An 8,744-nucleotide genomic window follows, 5' to 3' on the forward strand; every position below is an offset into this window, starting at 1 on the left:
CTCCACTCCAATCTCATCAGTCATCCCGGGATCATGGCACTTGTGAGTGTCGAAATATCGGGAGTCTCATATCCTTGCTTTAAACGCGGTAAGAACCCGTTATTATGTTTTTTATCTATGCTTAATAATAGAAACAGTAAAAAAAATTGAAATACAACCATAGTCACGTGCATAAGTTAGTTTTTAAAAATTACGTCACATGTTTAAACATATAATGTAAGTAATTTTATTACACTGTTTCCTTGTTACTAATAACTGTTTTGAAATATAGGTACTTACCTACTTATATAAATATTAAATATTTAGAATAGAATAGAATAAAAAAAGTTTATTATAAAGGGACACTAAAACAATTACAAAAAAGCAAGACGGATGTTTGTCGAAATAACCATAAGGTGGTGGTGGAGGTTATTTACAAATAGGGACTCGATTTGACTCGACTCGGGTTTGTCTGGGTAATTTTTCACCCTATTATCGCATCCAGGTTAATTAATTGATTCATAAGATCAGCCCGATCATACCTACTTATAAAAATCTTCCTTTTACGTATTGGTTTATTAAGTGTGTGTGCTAATTCCTACAGACGCCATCTAATTTTATTTTAAGTTATACCTGTCATTTTCTTATCCCTTGAAAAAGAAAGGGAGGGGTAATTGACAGGCATAAAATTTATAATAGAATACACGTCAATTTTAAGCAGAAATCTAAAACAACCGTCTAAAAATTTACATCGTCCAATAACCCGACATAATTAAGTAAACAGCACGTCAAACGTATTGCACACCAGTGAGATGCCTATCTTATTCGCTCGGGTTATTCATTCGTTTTAACATTGACTATATTATAATATATATTGGTTTATACAGAACAGTATAGAGCAATACAAATAATAACTTGTTTGTTGTGTGTTATTGAAAAAACCTATGCCAAAATTGATTGAACAATATTTGAAATCAAATATCCGATAGAACAAACAAGTGTTGATAAATGTACTTTAAAATAAACAGTGAAAAATGCAATGAATTTTCGAATACGTCGTCATTCAAAAACGCCTGCGGCCTGAAAAGTAGGGTTCGCAATAACGTCATTCCAAAATCATAATTGAACCTATTCCTATTCAATTTAATATTCCAAATCTCGCCTGCGTTCATCGTAAAAACAAAAATAAAGATAACTGAAAGCAAGTCAGGGGAACTGATGAAATTCACTCGTAAAATGAATAGACTCGCGAGTTTACTGGCTCATAAATCTGGGTTGCGGCCATTCTTGAGACGCCTACACACTGCCCGAGGCATATCCGGAAAGGACAAAATAAGGGTAAAGCGTCGTCATCGAAAAACTAATAAAGTAAATAAAATGTTCTACTTAATATTACAATATTTTTGTACTTGTCTTATTGGTATTTTACCAAATTAAAAATACTTCAGAATCTTCCCTTAACAAATATTGAATTACTTAATTATCATCATCATTTCCCATCGGGATAGCATTATCATTAGCATTAGCATTATTGTTTTTCACAATATGCATTTCTCGGAAATCCGGGTTTTCCTCACGATGTTTTCTTTCACCGCTGAGCACGTGATAATCATTTATGATCCAAACTTGAATTCGAAAACAAATTCGACAAACTACCTCAAAGTGAGAGGCAAGCGTTCTACCAACTGGGCTAATATAGACTAACATTTAAAAAAAACCATCTCACAATTTCGGCGAATTTGTATTTTACCCAAACTATGTAACGTTTTATCATTTTGGCATATACATTTGCGACCATGCTTGGGTTGCCTCGTAAGCTTTCAATGGATTCTTAGAATTCGTAGTTTTGAAATTGTGTAAGGCATGTATTCAGTGGTCCCTATTTAAGTACTCTTCTCTTCTATCGTGTGGGTTGTCAGGTAGAGTACCAACCTCATCAACCCTGGTGTCAGGGTTACTATTGAGCCGCCAGAGGCCCCTGACATGGCTCATGTAACGACTACTTACTTACATCAGTAAGTAGTAACCGGGACCAACGGCTTAACGTGCCTTCCGAAGCACGGATCATCTTACTTTTTGGACAATCAGGTGATCAGCCTGTAATGTCCTAACCAAACTAGGGATCACAAAGTGATTTTTGTGATATGTCCCCACCGGGATTCGAACCCGGGACCTCCGGATCGTGAGCCCAACGCTCAACCACTAGACCACGGAGGCCGTTTATTTATTTAAGTACTAAAACACGAGTATTACATTATAGAATTATCTAGGTTAGATACAATAGCGTAATGATAATAAATAACATAAATATAACATAAGCTCGAAACTATATCCCAATTGGGGTAGTCAGCGGTACATACATCGAAAGACAACATAAAAGATGGCTGGGTTTTATTTTATCACATCTTATTTTATTTTATTGTTTTATTTGTACTTATTTTGTTGTACTGCCTCAATAAAAAAAGAACATTTTTTTTTATAAGCAAAAGTTTTTTTTCGCTTATGTCTTCTTCTGTTTCTCTGCGCGCAAGTTCTTGTCGCCGCTTTAGGTGAAGAGCCGAGCTGATTGGCGGACTTTTACGTACGGCAAAAAAATGAAATAGAGGGTTCACCTTCACTGCCTTCTCCTTGTCTTGTTTGTCTTCTTCTTCTTGGCGGAGTAAGCTTGTCTCAGTCCGCCAATCAGGCAATCGCACTCCCCGCCACCTTATCACTCAAACACGAGACGTCCGTGTAAAAAAATCACATGCAGACTTTATCGTTTTTCTTTATTGAAAGTGATATTACACACGTACACGCAGTATATTACACGAGAACGAATCTACTTTGTCATATCGTAAACATGGTTTATGAGTCACTCTTTCATATTAACATGCTTAACATAAAACAACAAAATCTATCCCTCATGTTCGAGTTGTGTTGACCGAATAGTAAAACGAGATTACATTTTGCATGTTTGAATCGAAAAATATGCACATAGGTACATACAGTCACGTGCAATATAATGTACCCACTTTAGGACTCTGTCGCACTAACATATTTCAAATTTAGTGAGACTTACAGTTAAATTTGTCAAAAAAGTTAATGTGGCATGGTACCAAAGTGTTATACATTATTAATGCTCGTGACCGTACACTTTAAGCTATATTATATTATAAAATCGGTATAGATTCATACAAACAAATTAACAAAATTATTAATTAAGTATGGTTAGTTAATGTGTGTTTGTTATATTTCGTCGAAAAAGCCATTCTGTGTTGTTGAGAATTATCTTAAACCTTTTCTTATCCTCCGCCATGACACTATGTAGGATAAAACTACTTAGAATATAATTTTGGCTTGCACTATAAACATAAATACACTACACTACACACACACACACACTACCCTCACTACACACTACACTATAAATTATAGACGGGAGTTGAATTTGGGCTAGCTTTACACTACACTTTGAGAAATAAGTCTCGAAAACAAAACGCATTAGCCACTTAAAAGTCACACCTAAAAAGAAGAGAATAAACATCTTTAATCGATTTCTTTTTCCTTCTACCCTGATCAGCATTACGGGCGTCAAAGAATAACACGTGTGTTATATCACAATTATGCGTTTAATATGTGAATGCTATCAAGTTGTTCCTCTTATGCTGCTCATCATCTCCCGAGCATTATCCTGCTTCTCACAGGGTCCGCTTACCTAACCCGAAGATTTGACAGGTCCGGTTCTTTACAAAAACGAGTGCTTGTCTGAGCTCCCCACGAAGGGAATACCAGCCCAGTCCGGGTTAGATCACACACTTCTGAAAATGCATTTCTCGGGAATGTGGGTTTCCTCACGAAGTTTTCCTTCACCGCTGAGCACATGACATCATTATGATCCAAACAAGAATTCGAAAACAAATTGGACAATCATTGGTTTATTTAGAACTTGCGACCTCAAAGTAAAAGCACGCGTTCTACCAACTGAGCTACCACGGCTCACTTTCTGTTAACAGCTGTTCTCCCATTTTTAATTATGCATATCTGTCCCGCAGTTGGCTGCAGGACTGCGAGATAGTATAAACTAGGAGTAAGTTTTGCAGGGCATTGATATTTAGTACTACGATTTAATAAAAAAAAAAACAAGATTAGACTGAATAGGCATTTGACATGCGTGGTCCAGATAGGCTCGTTACTTACTAGCCGATGAGATTTAGTACAATCTCGACCCCTTTTTTCTTCTTCCCTCGTGTGGTTATGGGTACTTTTTTCCGGCTGAAGGCTCCTAACATGACTCATGTAAACACTAAAATACTTACTCTCAGGTAGAACAGATTCGATCTTAATCTCGACTGATACATCACTATTCCAATAAACGTCTCTACACTATCTTTTGTAATTTGACAAACATAATTCGTAACGCGCATTGAAGGTATTGTAAAATTTTATTTATAAAATATATAAACACTAATTGAACTGAACTAAATAGGCGTTCTATCTAATAATACGTACTTCGCCCTCTTTAATATAAGTAAAGTTTTTTTTTTGACGGGACCTATTGGAGATTTGCCGCAGATGGCATTAACTACTTGGACGGACAAATGGGGAGCGCTGAAGGATCTCACCCGGTACAACGTTTAAGAAATAACAAGTAACGCAAAAATATCTCTTGTCCAAGAAAATGCCTTTTTACTCAAGGCTTGAAGATTACGAGATGACTAAACCCACATTTGTCACAGAACCTATAAATCATGGCGCAACGAGCCATTGACTGCGGAACACGATTAGGCAAATGTAAAAGGAAAAGTTTATGGTCGTAACATGGTGCGTACCGGATTGAACTGTCTGGTCGAACGTAATGTTATGAAGGAACAGGGAGTAACTTCGAAAATTTTCGTAATAGATACGTACGGTCATGAGTACTAATATGTATACACTTTGAAACCATGTCACATTAATTTTTTTTGAAAAATTAAACCGTAAGTCTCATCAAATGTCAAATATGATAGTGCGACAGAGTTCTAAAGTGGATACATGATATTGCCCATGACTGTACATGCATATAGTCAAGACCGCGATCCCTAATTGGTCGTGTAGAGCCTCAGGTAATCAGAAAATAACTTGCGGCTTTAACACAAAGTCCTGAGATTAACGTATTTTTTGTAATCGTTATTTTATCAACAAAAAAGTACCAACACATAATTTACAAAATACAAAACTAAATAATATGTACGATACGTTGGCCGCATATACCTATAAAGATGGAGCGATTGTAATCTCTGTTGCGGACAGAATATTTATGGACTATCCTACACGACTATTATAATAATATTTCCCTCATAGCAAAAGCTTAAGCCTGCATTTATGCATTTTATAGACTGGTCACATTAAAATACCGACGGAAATCCGTTGGAATTCTCTTTATTTTATGCATTTTTCTTCGATCCCGTCCGATGCCAACTATTCCAATTTTAGAACGTGAATAATTTAAGACGATTCCGACCTAGTCTATAACTTACAGCACCAAAAAGTATAGAGCAAAATCCTCTAAAGTTATTCAAATGAAGACCACAGACTTCCGAATAAATGCATATTGAATTTGTTTACGAACGAAGCCGGAATGAGGATAGACCATACTTCTCTATTTAAATTTCTTCGAGAAATCTCCATATTATTGCCCCTGTGCCGATATCTGTTTAGTTTAAATGAAAGGTGAAATTTTTCTTTTGTAGCTTTTGTGTTTTACGTTCGTTTCTTTTTTGTTGCGACGTTAGGGTAATCGAATCGTTTTGGGAAAGGATTGGTTTATTTACTAAAATTGTACCTTAACGTGGAAACATTAGGCAGAGGTGGATGGCAGTATATGCCTTATTTGATCGCTTGCAGATAACTGTAAGATAATCTAGCCAATGCAGATCGGACTCTCAATAGAAAAATCTCATTCTTGTACTTACAGTGTGCCGCTTTATACCTACGTGCCAGTAAGACACATAGGCCGCGCGCGCTCCCTTACTCCTTATCGGCTTACAGATTAAATAGACTAAAAAGGCCCCACAGAACAGAAAAGGTCGATTTCTTTTAGAATAGAAAGTTTATAAGATCAAAACAGTTACATCTATTTTATTTATTTATTTTATTGTTGATTTTCCACAAATGGCATTAACTTTTTGGCCGTACAAATGGATAACTTAAGGCTCTCACCTAGTATAAAATGTAAAACAACAGGCCTGAGAGTGCCTAGTTGGGCGCGAACTTGGCTCAGAGCGTCGTCTGAGATTATAATATTTGAAAGAATTAATCGACCCTAGTGAGACGATAGCGATAAGCGCTGAATAAGGGAAATTGTCGACCACTCCGCGTGGATTCTGTATTGGGGTTTTGGAGTGTTTGTTGTCGCGAGCTGATTGGTCGCCTCTATGGCTAGAGTAATCGGATCGCCAGGATCGTATATTATACGTCCTTCGGGCGCTGATGATTTTAAATATCTGAAGCTATTAAAAAATCTCGTAGCATTTGCTCAATTTTCTCATGTCTTACCGTCGATGACAACGAGACAAAATTGACTCAACGTCCCGTCTGTTTGTTTCTCTACTCTATGAGTGGTCTCATCGGGGCGTCTTGGTGCGGGGCGAAGTATGTCCTTTCTATATGTTGTTTCAGTGTTTATTCTATGCCAATACTTTTCCGGCAGTATTGCTATCAGACCCTTGCCCGCCAGGATATTCTATAAGACTAATATTGAAACAAGCTTTTAAGGTTCTTTAATCAAAATTGTAGATGCTGTCAGGAAAAAACAATTTAAAAGGAAATGGCGTCTTCCAGAGTTAGCACTGGAGCTAAGAACCATTTCAAGTCACAATGCCAAGGCGAATGAATTATCGATGTATTCCAGAAGTAGCTTTCCGTGTCCACTCGTTACTTATGAATGGAATGTGCTGTATACATATTTATATATATGTAGCAAAATTTTAAAAAGGGCGTTATGAAACGTGACGATGCGTATTTGATGAAATACATGAATATACTATAATATTGAATAAAATAATATTGAATATTAAGTCACATCGTCACTTACCATCAGGTGAGATTGTGGTCGAACGCGAACCTATACAGGGTGTTAGTGACATCGTAACGAAAACTTTGAGGGATGATTGAGACTACGATTCTGAGTTGATATCAAGTGGAATTTCCCGTCGCAAAAGTACGGAACTGAAATTAATTTAAAAAAAAACACAAAAAATTCAAAATTATTCCGATTGAAAATTCCACTTGATATCAACTCAGAATCATGGTCTGAACCATCCCCGTTAGTATTCGTTATGGTGTCACTAACACCCATACCTAGTTGTATGGCTACGTGTATTGTAACGAATACTGAGAGGGATAATTCAGCCCAATATTCTCAGTTAATATCAAGTAGAATTTTCCATCGCAAAAGTATAGAATTGAAAATAATTTTAAAAAACTAAAAAAAAATCATTAATTATCGACGGAAAATTTCACTTGATATTAACTCAGAATCATGGTCTGAATCATCCCCCTCAGTATACGATACGATGTTACTCACACCCTGTCTTATTTAAAAAATACTTAATAGAAATTAAACTAAAATGGAGCTAACTGAACTAACAGCAGTGAGCTATTATTGCATATTAATAGAACCTAGCGATGCAAAATCTGCTGAAATAACATAAATTAATTTTCTTCTTCTTCTACCGTTTGGGTTGTAAGGTATATCACCAACCTCATCAATCCTGGTGTCAGGGTTATTATTGAGCCGCCAAAGGATCTTGACATGGCTCATGTAACAACTACTTACTTAATAGTAGGTAGCCGGGACCAACGGCTTAACGTGCCTTCCAAAGCACGGATCATCTTACTTTTTGGACAATCAGGTGATCCGCCTGTAACGACCTAACCAAACTAGGGATCACCACCGGGTTTCGAAACTGGAAACTCCGAATCGTAAGCATAACGCTCAACCACTGGACCACCAAGGTAATTCTTTAATTTTCTTCTGTGAAATTAGTGGGTAGTCTCATATCCCTATTTTAAACGCGGTAAGAACCCGTTATTATGTGTTTTAATTTTGATAATAACCGCGTAAACTTAAAACAATCTATAGTAGGTAATCGTAATTATACTTCATATATTAATACAATCCAACATAATAAAATATACTATATTATTATAACTCATTGTTCGAGTAGGTAGATAAGTACGTACCTTTTCATCTATTATTTTTCTTTATCGAAGCCGGACAAAAACAACGGTCCATCCCAGGACGAGTACATGAGCAATACATTAGCTGATTGCTCTGACTTTGACGATGACAACATAAAAGCTTCATCAAGTGAATCCTTAAAAGGCTCCCCCATCTAACCTCAATCTACTATTGTATCCGCTTTATCTAAATACGTTTATTACAAGATTCACACATACATAAACACACATAGCCACGTGAATGACAAATGAGTAGTTTCATAAGTCAAAGCTAAAGTATGAAATTCTGATAACTAAATAAAGACAGATCTAAAGGTGACAAAAAAACGTTTTCTTTTCTTTTTAATTTATTTATGAATTTCAATAAAGAAACATGTAATAATAAGGGCGATACTCTGTCACGTTTTTCTATGACGTCACAGTTTGCTTTTTCATATATTGTTCGTTATTTAAACATTTCCCACGCATTTGAAATTCCCGCCCTTTCCCTTTGACATTTGACAAGGACAGACGGAACGACCGCCATATTTAAAAAGAAACCACTTCTTCCGATTGCCGCGCGG

This window comes from Pectinophora gossypiella, chromosome 12 (genome assembly GCF_024362695.1).
Source record: "Pectinophora gossypiella chromosome 12, ilPecGoss1.1, whole genome shotgun sequence".
Taxonomy (NCBI): domain Eukaryota; kingdom Metazoa; phylum Arthropoda; class Insecta; order Lepidoptera; family Gelechiidae; genus Pectinophora; species Pectinophora gossypiella.